Genomic DNA, 15832 nt, shown 5'->3' with positions numbered 1-15832 from the left:
TTGTTGTGTTAGGGTTTTAGGAGCATCAATGAGTAAGGTAGCACTGCTCAGAAAAAAAAAAAAAAACAACGTTACATCCCGCTCGAGAACCACTAACTGAGCAAAATCTTGAAAAAGTCCCATCAAGATTCCTCACATAAAAAATTCCTCACATCAAACTCTGGTCATTTACAAATGGTGTCGTTTCCAAAAGGTAGCACGCACATATGGCTGAGATTCATGAAAAACGTCAAAACGTTAGTAGCTCAGTTTGTACAGCGATGTGACGTCACACCAAAAATCAAGAGCTATTGTTAGTATAATACGTCAATACCGTTGAAAACCCCTCTTCTATTGTTGTTTATCCACTCTATTGTAGTCCTCTAGTATAAATAAACTCGATCGCTTGTAGTTGGTGATTATCATTACCGAGGAGTGCTGAGAATGAGCTCTCTTAGATACATCCATGGAAAGTGGAGGAAAAAGAGAGTTGATTCTCATCCGTTGCAGTCTCTCTCCTGATATTATTGAGATGAATTTGGTGTACTACTCCTAATGGTAATCGAACTTGTCTTTGTTATTTAAGATTAATTTACATTAGAGGCGGTGGTATAGAACAGCCGGTCATGTTTCTTTGTGGAATTTTGCAGATTCGATTGTAATCTGCAAAATTCCAGACGTGCATCGGGCGTGTCTCTTCGAAGACGCTATATACCACGGGGCCATGGTTTTTCAAAAATAAAAAGACAAGAATTATCACGAGAATCGAACGAGGTACCACGTCGGTGATACTGGTTTGGTTTTTGTGATATGGAGTTTATCAGCGGTGTCCTTTGGTGGCTGAGCGAGGTGAAGATGAAGGCTGGCTTTAGTTCATTTGCGGATTAACTTTTAACAGAGGATGTTTCTGGTAGGGGTTACCATTAAGTGGTGTTTCAAGGAAGCGGGAGAGGAACAAGGGGTTGATTGAAACGGAGTACTGTGGCGATGTTGGTTTTACTGTGGTGGAGATTTTTGTTCTGCGACAGAGTAAAACGCACAGATGCTAGTATTTTTGGAGGTACAGTTGGGGTTTATGGTTTTGGGGGGAAACGATTGGCCACTGTAAATATTGGCGGTACAGTGAGGGTTTTTTTTTTTTTTTTTTCGGTGTTGGAGGGAAACTATGGTTTGCTAATTTCATTTAAACGATTTGTATTGGCAAATCTTTGGGAATCGTTCCTTAATGGTGATTCAGCCAGATTTATCTGAGTGAGGTGGGAGGGCGGGATTATTACCATTGTAGGTTCATTGGTTCCTTGCTTATTTCATAACTACCTGCAGCTTCATATAATTCAGATTTATTACTTAATTCGTATAAACAGTATACTGCACATTAAAAAATAATCATAAATATCAAATTAAGTAGCAGTTCGAAGATTTTATAAAGACATTTTATGAATTTTTCGCATGTTGGCGCTTGCGAAACAAAGTGATCAGTCATTACGATCAGCAACATTTCAGCGACGTTGCTGTGGAAACTTAAACATAAAGAACTGCCCTCTGACAGCATTTATTCCTAGCATCAGTCCTTGTTCTTTTATGTGCCCTGCTGCAAAGTTGGTATAATTGAGATCCTCGAAACACTGTGTGGAAAAACCTGATGATGTATCCCATTTTAACAAGCTGGATTTTTAATCGCGTTTTTCAAAACGTGGCAAACTGAATCGGACTCAGCCAAGGTTAAGAGGGTTTCGTTTTTCTGGCAAAAAGGAAAACGCCAGAGAACAGGCAATTTACAGACAAAATTTTTCGGGATGAAAAAATTTCACAGAATGAAATTTACGGATGTAACTTTAAAACTTATTCCGAAGCCGCTTTTAGATTAAAATTATTCCAGAACCCGAATCATATTGCATATATGTGAGTCTACGACGAGTTCGGAAGTTAGACCAGTGATGCGCCCATCCATTATTACAAGATCAGAAGAATCCAGGGTGTTCATTGATTCTTCGCAATAACGGGTGGTCTGCTTCACTCATTACAAGGTTCTAAAATTTTCTGCAAGAGACTGCGAAAGTGTTCTCTTTTAAACAACCATCACAGGAAAATCTTCATTTACCAACCTGGCAGACACCACAGAATGCCAGGTTGGTAATCAGTGGTTCTATCCTGTGATATTACTGCTGGTGTAACGCAAAGAGTGTGCTATCTAATGTCCTGTTCACGGCAATCCTCATGCCCACTATTACCACCATTAAAGGTCTCTTATGCTATGTTGCTGACCTCAACCTGAAGTTAAACCAGGCAAACAACCCTGCTCATCTGAAAAACAGGATCAATTCGCAACTCAAGCACTTTGAATTGTTTGTGGCAAACTTCAAGCTTCAAATCAACCCACAGAAATCTGCTCTGATTATATTCTCCCTAAAATCCGTACCAACACTACTCAACGTTTCACTCGGATATGTACCAATACTAAAATGTATCCTCGCATACAGACGTTGGCGTTCTGTTTGATCAAAAGAGGTCAAAGATCAAATCCTAAGGAAGAATTAGGAAGATAACATTCATTCACATGGCCTCTCTGCTACTTCCTCAGCGGTTTTCAGCAGGCAGCCATGCTAAATGAATATCGCATGCATACCCGTTTCTGCAGTCTCAATAACAGTTTTGCTTACTTCGTGCCCATGGTTACAATGGTGTGCAAAATTTAATGACCAGTCGGGTTTTCACCCGTAGCTTCTCATGGGAGTGGCCTGGATATGGGAAAAGCATACCAAAGGAACCTCGTGATGTACAGAAATGAAGGAAAACAACACCGACACAACGGAAACATAACGGTACAGAGGGACTTTATTCAAAAATGGCAACGTAGCAGTGACTGCCATGATTCAGATGCATCACTGCCAAAGAGAGAACAAAGGGAAGAGGTGGTCCTCAGTAGGAGATATGGCCACCCCTAATGTCGATGCAGGCGTTGCACCGCCTGTCCATACTTAGAACTATGTTGATAGGTTCTTGCGGTAACATCATCCATTCCTCTGTCAGCGCCATCTTCAGCTGGTGAACATTTTATGGTGGATGTGGACGTGCCGCTAGGCGTCTAACAAGAGCGTCCCATATGTGATGAGATTTAGAACTGTGGAACGGGCAGGCCAATCCATACGAACAATGTCCTCACTTTCCAATAGCATATCAACAGTTGCAGTGCGATGGGGTGTGGCATTATCATCCGTAAACACGAACTCGGGGCAAATTGGCACCTCGAAACAGACGCACATGGGGAAGGAAAAAAGAAAATGATGAATTCATAATAAAAGCTAAAAAAATTAAATATGAAATCTTATTACGTTTGATTGCCCTCAGGGATGGGGTACACAGGCTGAAGCTGCACAATACACTTCCGTTAATGGAAATTCTCTCACTAAAAATTCCATTAAATATTTTGGATAACTCAGTCATAAATTCTTATTTTTATTTTTATATTTTTGTCATTATCTTTAAATATTTTAAATATTAATATATTTTCACTTTATTCGCATTTTATTTTCAACACTCTTCTTAAAAAACAAATTTAATTGCTTTAAACTTCAGCATTTTAAATAATTATTATATAATTATATATATATATTTTTTGTATTTTATCATCAGTTTCACGTAAATATTTAAAAATATGAAAACACAAATTGTTAGTATTGCAAAGTAAATTAACGTTTTCAAAAATATGGCAAAATCATTTAGCATATCGATTTAAAAATAAATAAATGCAAATAATAGAAAGTCATATTCTATGAAGACTTATATTAGGCTTACTAACAGAATTATTTTAATTCATAGTGAAAAACAATCTATTTTGAAATGAATTATTACGCAAAAAAAATAATTTTAAATGGCAATTAAAAAGCATAAATATAAAATTCATATTAAAATCAATTAAATCAAGAATAACATTAAAATCAATTAAATCAAAAATAACATTAAAATCAATTAAATCAAAAATAACAATTAAATCAATTAAATTAAAAGAACACAAAATTGAAGACTCACATACATTAAAAAAAACACATTAATAAAGATCCATAAATTAAAAATCACTAAACAAAACTCACATAAAAACCACATAAATTAAAAATCTCAGTATTCAAAAGAAAATTAATGTTTCTTAAATTATAAAAAAAAAAGTTTCTAGAAATATAAAAATAACTTATTCAAAGAAAAAATAAACAGACATCAACAAAATATAAAATTGAAAGCAGAGAAGAAAAATGTAATCCATAATTTGTCAAACATAGCTTTAGGTGAACTAACAGGGTTATTTTAATTCATTCAAAAAAAGAAACAGTCCATTTTAAAATATTTTTAATGCAAATTTGCGATTAAAATTGCAAAATGAATATAAAAAAACAAAAAACACATAAAAATAAAAAAATCACAATAATAGGAAGTTTCAAATATTGTCTACTAGATGGCGATGTCGGACATGCACAGCAAAGTAATCTAGCTGTCACTTAACAATTTTATTATAAGGGAACTTAACTATTTTAATATAGCAACTAAAGTGAATATAATGCTAATCCTTATAACGACAATAAACATTAATTTACCCCATTTGGACCTTGGAACTCTGGTAGTTGTTAAAATATTTCAAAAGAGAACGACAAGCGCATAAAGTTTGATCGAACCTCTCCTTGATCACATCAAAATTCAATCAGAACATATATCGTACACATTACCTAAGCTTACTTCTGGGAGTCATATATAGAGAGAGAGGGTGTTTCAAAAGTGATGGGCAATAATTTAAAGGTGAACTTTAAAGACTACAATATGCAAAAAAAAAAAGCCTAGTAAAAAAGGATCCTTAAGTGAATCGTTTTCGAGATATTGCGCATTTCTTGTTGGGATCCACCACTGACAAGGTGAACTGTACAGATAAGGGATCCACCACTGACTTGTTTGTTTAGGTTTGTTTATGCTCATTCTCTCTCTTTCCCCTCTCTCAATGCTCTAAGACGTAGCAGGCACGCTAGTACTTGACAAATGATAATCAACATGGAAAGAGGTTACAGCAACGAAGAGTATGCGGACATGCACTTCACGTATAGTAAAGCCAACGGCAGTGCACTCGAGGCTGCACGTTTGTAGCAAGAAGCATTTCCCCGCCGAAGGCAGCCCAACAGGCTCATGTTCCCCATGGTACATCAATGCCTTACAGAACATGGGTGCTTCGTACATGGAGTAGGAGCAGGTAGGCCCAGAAGCATAACAGCTGGTGTTAAGGAAAGTGTTGTGTAAAGAATATGTGTCAAGGTCAAGGTCAAGGTGTGTTTGTTTCAATTGAGGTCTGCAGGGTTATCTATATATGACCCTGTAGCATCTCAAAAGACCAAGGCCGGCAAGTGTATGTATGTAGGTGTGTAAGTATGTGTCTTTCTATGTTGAGTGCCGGCACCTGGCAACTTTGCAGCCAGGGGCAGGGCAGGGGGCAGGGGACTAGGAGTCCCCTGCCCCCTGACTCCCAACCTTGGTCACGAGGAGGCTCGCCAGAGTCCGTTCTATACCGAAATATTTTTTTTCAAATTATTTCGGTATAGAACGGGTTCTCCCTATAGATACTGGACTTCATTTACTCTGGTATCTTTTCACCATTTGAGAAATATTTTGCCAAAACCTTTCACCGTGTCTTTCGGAGGCTGGTACGAAGTATTTAGAAAAAAAGACTAAATGGGAATGCAGAAAATGAAGCTTTACAGCATGTTGCATCCCAACTCCCTGTACGCTAAAATGAGCCCTTCTAAAATTTCACTGCAATTTTGTAATTTCTCATTGCATAACATATTCCTGCTGACGTTTTGGAACGCCTTCCAAAGGCTCTCATTTATGTAGCATTTAATTTTTTAATGAATTCCCCATCTTGGAATAGTAATTTTATTTGAGGACCACCTAAAATTCGCTCTTTTGCATCACTTGTTCGAGGATCCTTTTGCCTCAAACAGGAAAATCCTTCTCCTTTTTTGTCCATTGCTTTCACAAATATTTTTTATCAAATTAGCTTGATGTGAAATGGAAGTTAATAGATTTTTGACACATCCACCAAGCGATGATATCTTACATTTTTCTGTTCTAGTGTAGTTTTTGAACGGTCTGGCCTTTTTTTTTTTTTCATCCTATAGAGGCAATCCTCCGGTCGGATTTCGCACTTGCCTAAAAGGCACCGGTATTTAGCGTATCGGCCTACCAATTTTAGGTTGGCAGAGATATTCCATTTGTATTCTTGATATATTTATTGTAAGAGAACCCAAAGATTCTAATATGTGTCATTCATTGGTCCATGCAATTCATGTGAATTGCAAGGGCAAATGGTATAGATGCATACTTATTTCCATTATGGAGCGAAACTGTTTTCAAACTGACCTTGGATTAATCAATGAAAAGGATCCACTGCTCGGGAACGTGTTCCAGATGAAACTATTTCATTAGTTCGTGGACACAGTTACAATAAACAAAAGCACCATCGATGGAATAATAGGTCATTATATTACATTGCCTCTTTCTATAAAAAGACCCATTGAAACCCTTTTCAAGAAGATTCCACGGCTGAAACCGTGATCCAAGTAATTCAGCCGTGGTTTTGGACTTGTTCAAATTCTGAGAAATCATTGAATTCCGCCTGAGTTATTATAACATACGTGTATGTAGTATAGAGAGCTGGAAAGTCTCGGTCTCTACTCGTTCTGCGTTATGAATCCTCTTGGGGCACATTTTCGGTCCCGAAGCAGAGTCAACTTTATAAATTTCTGATGGCTTTGGTACTCTCATTGTATCATCGTGAGGAACCGGCATTAGAGCAGAGGATACGTTGAGATGTTCCATGCTTAGATCTCCCAGAAAAACAAAAACAACACAAAAAAAACATCGGTGACGCAAAACTAACAATTGGTTATGCTCTGTCATTATAAACCAGACATAATCCATCTCAAAAACATGTACCACAAAATTAATTTGGTTCGTATTTGGCAACTGGATTATGTTTATAGGAAATGTGCCCTCCGATATATTTCCATTAATTTTATTGCTGATATTTCTGTTGAGATTCCAGGTTATCTAGTACATGATGTTGTTGTGTTAGGGTTTTAGGAGCATCAATGAGTAAGGTAGCACTGCTCAGAAAAAAAAAAAAAACAACGTTACATCCCGCTCGAGAACCACTAACTGAGCAAAATCTTGAAAAAGTCCCATCAAGATTCCTCACATAAAAAATTCCTCACATCAAACTCTGGTCATTTACAAATGGTGTCGTTTCCAAACGGTAGCACGCACATATGGCTGAGATTCATGAAAAACGTCAAAACGTTAGTAGCTCAGTTTGTACAGCGATGTGACGTCACACCAAAAATCAAGAGCTATTGTTAGTATAATACGTCAATACCGTTGAAAACCCCTCTTCTATTGTTGTTTATCCACTCTATTGTAGTCCTCTAGTATAAATAAACTCGATCGCTTGTAGTTGGTGATTATCATTACCGAGGAGTGCTGAGAATGAGCTCTCTTAGATACATCCATGGAAAGTGGAGGAAAAAGAGAGTTGATTCTCATCCGTTGCAGTCTCTCTCCTGATATTATTGAGATGAATTTGGTGTACTACTCCTAATGGTAATCGAACTTGTCTTTGTTATTTAAGATTAATTTACGTTAGAGGCGGTGGTATAGAACAGCCGGTCATGTTTCTTTGTGGAATTTTGCAGATTCGATTGTAATCTGCAAAATTCCAGACGTGCATCGGGCGTGTCTCTTCGAAGACGCTATATACCACGGGGCCATGGTTTTTCAAAAATAAAAAGACAAGAATTATCACGAGAATCGAACGAGGTACCACGTCGGTGATACTGGTTTGGTTTTTGTGATATGGAGTTTATCAGCGGTGTCCTTTGGTGGCTGAGCGAGGTGAAGATGAAGGCTGGCTTTAGTTCATTTGCGGATTAACTTTTAACAGAGGATGTTTCTGGTAGGGGTTACCATTAAGTGGTGTTTCAAGGAAGCGGGAGCGGAACACGGGGTTGATTGAAACGGAGTACTGTGGCGATGTTGGTTTTACTGTGGTGGAGATTTTTGTTCTGCGACAGAGTAAAACGCATACATGCTAGTATTTTTGGAGGTACAGTTGGGGTTTATGGTTTTGGGGGGGAAACGATTGGCCACTGTAAATATTGGCGGTAGGTACAGTGAGGGTTTTTTTTTTTTTTTTCGGTGTTGGAGTGAAACTATGGTTTGCTAATTTCATTTAAGCGATTTGTATTGGCAAATCTTTGGGAATCGTTCCTTAATGGTGATTCAGCCAGATTTATCTGAGTGAGGTGGGAGGGCGGGATTATTACCATTGTAGGTTCATTGGTTCCTTGCTTATTTCATAACTACCTGCAGCTTCATATAATTCAGATTTATTACTTAATTCGTATAAACAGTATACTGCACATTAAAAAATAATCATAAATATCAAATTAAGTAGCAGTTCGAAGATTTTATAAAGACATTTTATGAATTTTTCGCATGTTGGCGCTTGCGAAACAAAGTGATCAGTCATTACGATCAGCAACATTTCAGCGACGTTGCTGTGGAAACTTAAACATAAAGAACTGCCCTCTGACAGCATTTATTCCTAGCATCAGTCCTTGTTCTTTTATGTGCCCTGCTGCACAGTTGGTATAATTGAGATCCTCGAGACACTGTGTGGAAAAACCTGATGATGTATCCCATTTTAACAAGCTGGATTTTTAATCGCGTTTTTCGAAACGTGGCAAACTGAATCGGACTCAGCCAAGGTTAAGAGGGTTTCGTTTTTCTGGCAAAAAGGAAAACGCCAGAGAACAGGCAATTTACAGACAAAATTTTTCGGGATGAAAAAATTTCAAAGAATGAAATTTACGGATGTAACTTTAAAACTTATTCCGAAGCCACTTTTAGATTAAAATTATTCCAGAACCCGAATCATATTGTATATATGTGAGTCTACGACGAGTTCGGAAGTTAGACCAGTGATGCGCCCATCCATTATTACAAGATCAGGAGAATCCAGGGTTTTCATTGACTCTTCGCAATAACGGGTGGTCTGCTTCACTCATTACAAGGTTCTAAAATTTTCTGCAAGAGACGGCGAAAGTGTTCTATTTTAAACAACCTTCACAGGAAAATCTTCAATTACCAACCTGGCAGACACCACAGAATGCCAGGTTGGTAATCAGTGGTTCTATCCTGTGATATTACTGCTGGTGTAACGCAAAGAGTGTGCTATCTAATGTCCTGTTCACGGCAATCCTCATGCCCACTATTACCACCATTAAAGGTCTCTTATGCTATGTTGCTGACCTCAACCTGAAGTTAAACTAGGCAAACCACCCTGCTCAGCTGAACAACAGGATCAATTCGCAACTCAAGCACTTTGAATTGTGTGTGGCAAACTTCAAGCTTCAAATCAACCCACAGAAATCTGCTCTGATTATATTCTCCCTAAAATCCGTACCAACACTACTCAACGTTTCACTCGGATATGTACCAATACTAAATGTATCCTCGCATACAGACGTTGGCGTTCTGTTTGATCAAAAGAGGTCAAAGATCAAATCCTAAGGAAGAATTAGGAAGATAACATTCCTTCACATGGCCTCTCTGCTACTTCCTCAGCGGTTTTGAGCAGGCAGCCATGCTAAATGAATATCGCATGCATACCCGTTTCTGCAGTCTCAATAACAGTTTTGCTTACTTCGTGCCCATGGTTACAATGGTGTGCAAAATTTAATGACCAGTCGGGTTTTCACCCGTAGCTTCTCATGAGAGTGGCCTGGTTATGGGAAAAGCATACCAAAGGGACCTAGTGATGTACAGAAATGAAGAAAAACAACACCGACACAACGGAAACATAACGGTACAGAGGGACTTTATTCAAAAATGGCAACGTAGCAGTGACTGCCATGATTCAGATGCATCACTGCCAAAGAGAGAACAAAGGGAAGATGTGGTCCTCAGTAGGAGATATGGCCACCCCTAATGTCGATGCAGGCGTTGCACCGCCTGTCCATACTTAGAACTATGTTGATAGGTTCTTGCAGTAACATCATCCATTCCTCTGTCAGCGCCATCTTCAGCTGGTGAACATTTTATGGTGGATGTGGACGTGCCGCTAGGCGTCTAACAAGAGCGTCCCATATGTGATGAGATTTAGAACTGTGGAACGGGCAGGCCAATCCATACGAACAATGTCCTCACTTTCGAAAAGCATATCAACAGTTGCAGTGCGATGGGGTGTGGCATTATCATCCGTAAACACGAACTCGGGACAAATTGGCACCTCGAAACAGACGCACATGGGGAAGGAAAAAAGAAAATGATGAATTCATAATAAAAGCTAAGAAAATTAAATATGAAATCTTATTACGTTTGATTGCCCTCAGGGATGGGGTACACAGGCTAAAGCTGCACAATACACTTCCGTTAATGGAAATTCTCTCACTAAAAATTCCATTAAATATTTTGGAAAACTCAATCATAAATTCTTATTTTTATTTTTATATTTTTGTCATTATCTTTAAATATTTTAAATATTAATATATTTTCACTTTATTCGCATTTTATTTTCAACACTGTTCTTAAAAAACAAATTTAATTGCTTTAAACTTCAGCATTTTAAATAATTATTATATAATTATATATATATGTTTTGTAATTTATCATCAGTTTCAAGCAAATATTTAAAAATATGAAAACACAAATTCTTAGTATTGCAAAGTAAATTAACGTTTTGAAAAATATGGCAAAATCATTTAGCATATCGATTTAAAAATAAATAAATACAAATAAAAGAAAGTCATATTCTATGAAGACTTATATTAGGCTTACTAACAGAATTATTTTAATTCATAGTGAAAAACAATCCATTTTGAAATGAATTATTACGCAAAAAAAAATAATTTTAAATGGCAATTAAAAAGCATAAATATCAAATTCACATTAAAATCAATTAAATCAAGAATAACATTAAAATCGATTAAATCAAAAATAACATGAAAATCAATTAAATCAAAAATAACAAATCAATTAAATTAAAAGAACACAAAATTGAAGACACATACATTAAAAAAAAAACATTAATAAAGATCCATAAATTAAAAATCACAAATCAAAACTCACATAAAAATCACATAAAGTAGAAATCTCAGTATGCAAAAGAAAATTAATGTTTCTTAAATTATAAAAAAAAGTTTCTAGAAATATAAAAATAACATATTCAAAGAAAAAAAAACAGACATCAACAAAATATAAAATTGAAAGCAGAGAAGAAAAATGTAATCCATAATTCGTCAAACATAGCTTTAGGTGAACTAACAGGGTTATTTTAATTCATTCAGAAAAAGAAACAGTCCATTCTAAAATATTTTTAATACAAATTTGCGATTAAAATTGCAAAATGAATATAAAAAAACAAAAAACACATAAAAATAAAAAATCACAAAATAAAAGGAAGTTTCAAATATCGTCTACTAGATGGCGATGTCGGACATGCACAGCAAAGTACTCTATCTGTCACTTAACTATTTTATTATAAGGGGACTTAACTATTTTAATATAGCAACTAACGTGGATATAATGCTAATCCTTATAAAGACAATAAACATTGATTTACCTCAGTTGGACCTTGGAACTCTGGTAGTTGTTAAAATATTTCAAAAGAGAACAACTAGCGCATAAAGTTTGATCGAACCTCTCCTTGATCACATCAAAATTCGATCAGAACATTTATCGTACACATTACCTAAGCTTCCTTCTGGGTTCATATATATAGAGAGAGGGTGTTTCAAAAGTGATGGGCAATAATTTAAAGGTGAACTTTACAGACTACAATATGCAAAAAAAAAGCCTAGTAAAAAAGGATCCTTAAGTGAATCGTTTTCGAGATATTGCGCATTTCTTGTTGGGATCCACCACTGACAAGGTGAACTGTACAGATAAGGGATCCACCACTGACTTGTTTGTTTAGGTTTGTTTATGCTCATTCGCTCTCTTTCCCCTCTCTCAATGCTCTGAGAAGTAGCAGGCACACTAGTACTGGACAAATGATAATCAACATGGAAAGAGGTTACAGCAACGAAGAGTATGCGGACATGCACTTCACGTATAGTAAAGCCAACGGCAGCGCACTCGAGGCTGCACGTTTGTACCAAGAAGCATTTCTCCGCCAAAGGCAGCCCAACAGGCTCATATTCCCCATGGTACATCAATGCCTTACAGAACATGGGTGCTTCGTACATGGAGTAGGAGCAGGTAGGCCCAGAAGCATAACACCTGATGTTAAGGAAAGGGTGGTAGAAAGAATATGTGTCAAGGTCAAGGTTGGGAGTCAGGGGGCAGGCGACTAGGAGTCCCCTGCCCCCTGACTCCCAACCTTGGTCACGAGGAGGCTCGCCAGAGTCCGTTCTATACCGAAATATTTTTTTCAAATTATTTCGGTATAGAACGGGTTCTCCCTATACATACTGGACTTCATTTCCTCTGGTATCTTTTTACAATTTGAGAAATATTTTGCCAAAACCTTTCACCGTGTCCTTCGGAGACCGCTATCAAGTATTCAGAAAAAAAGACTAAATGGGAATGCAGAAAATGAAGCTTTACAGCATGTTGCATCCCAACTCCCTGTACGCTAAAATGAGCCCTTCTAAAATTTCACTGCAATTTTGTAATTTCTCATTGCATAAAATATTTCTGGTGACGTTTTGGAACGCCTTCCAAAGGCTCTCATTTATGTAGCATTTAATTTTTTAATGAATTCCCCATATTGGAATAGTAATTTTATTTGAGGACCACCTAAAATTCGCTCTTTTGCATCACTTGTTCGAGGATCCTTTTGCCTCAAACAGGAAAATCCTTCTCCTTTTTTGTCCATTGCTTTCACAAATATTTTTTATCAAATTAGCTTGATGTGAAATGGAAGTAAATAGAATTTTGACACATCCACCAAGCGATGATATCTTACATTTTTCTTTTTCTGTTCTGGTGTAGTTTTTGAACGGTCTGGCCATTTTTTTTTTTTTTTTTTTTTTTTTCATCCTATAGAGGCAATCCTCCGGTCGGATTTCGCACTTGCCTAAAAGGCACCGGTAGTTAGTCTATCCACCTTCAATATAGTGAGAAAAGCTACCAATTTTAGGTTGGCAGAGATATTCCATTTGTATTCTTCATATATTTATTGTAAGAGAACCCATAGATTCTGGTATGTGTCATTCATTGGTCCATGCAATTCATGTGAATTGCATGGGCCAATGGTATAGATGGATACTTATTTCCATTATGGAGCGAAACTGTTTTCAAACTGACCTTGGATTAATCAATGAAAAGGATCCACTGCTCGGGAACGTGTTCCAGATGAAACTATTTCATTAGTTCGTGGACACAGTTACAATAAACAAAAGCACCATCGATGGATTAATAGGTCATTATGTTACATTGCCTCTTACTATATAAAAACCAATTGACACCCTTTTCAAAAAGATTCCACTACTGAAACCGTGATCCAAGTAATTCAGCCGTGGTTTTGGAGTTGTTCAAATTCTGAGAAATCATTGAATTCCGCCTGAGTTATTATAACATACGGGTATGTAGTATAGAGAGCTGGAAAGTCTCGGTCTCTACTCGTTCTGCGTTATGAATCCTCTTGGGGCACATTTTCGGTCCCGAAGCAGAGTCAACTTTATAAATTTCTGATGGCTTTGGCACTCTCATTGTATCATCGTGAGGAACCGGCATTAGAGCAGAGGATACGTTGAGATGTTCCATGCTTAGATCTCCCAGAAAAACAAAAACAACAAAAAAAAAAACTTCGGTGACGCAAAACTAACAATTGGTTATGCTCTGTGATTATAAACCAGACATAATCCATCTCAAAAACATGTACCACAAAATTTATTTGGTTCGTATTTGGCAACTGGATTATGTTTATAGGAAATGTGCCCTCCGATATATTTCCATTAATTTTATTCCTGATATTTCTGTTGAGATTCCAGGTTATCTAGTACATGATGTTGTTGTGTTAGGGTTTTAGGAGCATCAATGAGTAAGGTAGCACTGCTCAGAAAAAAAAAAAAAAACAACGTTACATCCCGCTCGAGAACCACTAACTGAGCAAAATCTTGAAAAAGTCCCATCAAGATTCCTCACATAAAAAATTCCTCACATCAAACTCTGGTCATTTACAAATGGTGTCGTTTCCAAAAGGTAGCACGCACATATGGCTGAGATTCATGAAAAACGTCAAAACGTTAGTAGCTCAGTTTGTACAGCGATGTGACGTCACACCAAAAATCAAGAGCTATTGTTAGTATAATACGTCAATACCGTTGAAAACCCCTCTTCTATTGTTGTTTATCCACTCTATCGTAGTCCTCTAGTATAAATAAACTCGATCGCTTGTAGTTGGTGATTATCATTACCGAGGAGTGCTGAGAATGAGCTCTCTTAGATACATCCATGGAAAGTGGACGAAAAAGAGAGTTGATTCTCATCCGTTGCAGTCTCTCTCCTGATATTATTGAGATGAATTTGGTGTACTACTCCTAATGGTAATCGAACTTGTCTTTGTTATTTAAGATTAATTTACGTTAGAGGCGGTGGTATAGAACAGCCGGTCATGTTTCTTTGTGGAATTTTGCAGATTCGATTGTAATCTGCAAAATTCCAGACGTGCATCGGGCGTGTCTCTTCGAAGACGCTATATACCACGGGGCCATGGTTTTTCAAAAATAAAAAGACAAGAATTATCACGAGAATCGAACGAGGTACCACGTCGGTGATACTGGTTTGGTTTTTGTGATATGGAGTTTATCAGCGGTGTCCTTTGGTGGCTGAGCGAGGTGAAGATGAAGGCTGGCTTTAGTTCATTTGCGGATTAACTTTTAACAGAGGATGTTTCTGGTAGGGGTTACCATTAAGTGGTGTTTCAAGGAAGCGGGAGCGGAACAAGGGGTTGATTGAAACGGAGTACTGTGGCGATGTTGGTTTTACTGTGGTGGAGATTTTTGTTCTGCGACAGAGTAAAACAAACAGATGCTAGTATTTTTGGAGGTACAGTTGGGGTTTATGGTTTTGGGGGGGAAACGATTGGCCACTGTAAATATTGGCGGTAGGTACAGTGAGGGTTTTTTTTTTTTTTTTCGGTGTTGGAGCGAAACTATGGTTTGCTAATTTCATTTAAGCGATTTGTATTGGCAAATCTTTGGGAATCGTTCCTTAATGGTGATTCAGCCAGATTTATCTGAGTGAGGTGGGAGGGCGGGATTATTACCATTGTAGGTTCATTGGTTCCTTGCTTATTTCATAACTACCTGCAGCTTCATATAATTCAGATTTATTACTTAATTCGTATAAACAGTATACTGCACATTAAAAAATAATCATAAATATCAAATTAAGTAGCAGTTCGAAGATTTTATAAAGACATTTTTGAATTTTTCGCATGTTGGCGCTTGAGAAACAAAGTGATCAGTCATTACGATCAGCAACATTTCAGCGACGTTGCTGTGGAAACTTAAACATAAAGAACTGCCCTCTGACAGCATTTATTCCTAGCATCAGTCCTTGTTCTTTTATGTGCCCTGCTGCACAGTTGGTATAATTGAGATCCTCGAAACACTGTGTGGAAAAACCTGATGATGTATCCCATTTTAACAAGCTGGATTTTTAATCGCGTTTTTCAAAACGTGGCATACTGAATCGGACTCAGCCAAGGTTAAGAGGGTTTCGTTTTTCTGGCAAAAAGGAAAACGCCAGAGAACAGGCAATTTACAGACAAAATTTTTCGGGATGAAAAAATTTCACAGAATGAAATTTACGG

Source organism: Mastigoproctus giganteus, chromosome 5 (assembly GCF_048544385.1).
Source record: "Mastigoproctus giganteus isolate SK-2022 chromosome 5, ASM4854438v1, whole genome shotgun sequence".
In the NCBI taxonomy this organism is placed as follows: Eukaryota; Metazoa; Arthropoda; class Arachnida; order Uropygi; family Thelyphonidae; genus Mastigoproctus; species Mastigoproctus giganteus.
The sequence above is the reverse complement of the archived record's forward strand: the minus strand, read 5'-3'. Positions refer to the sequence as shown.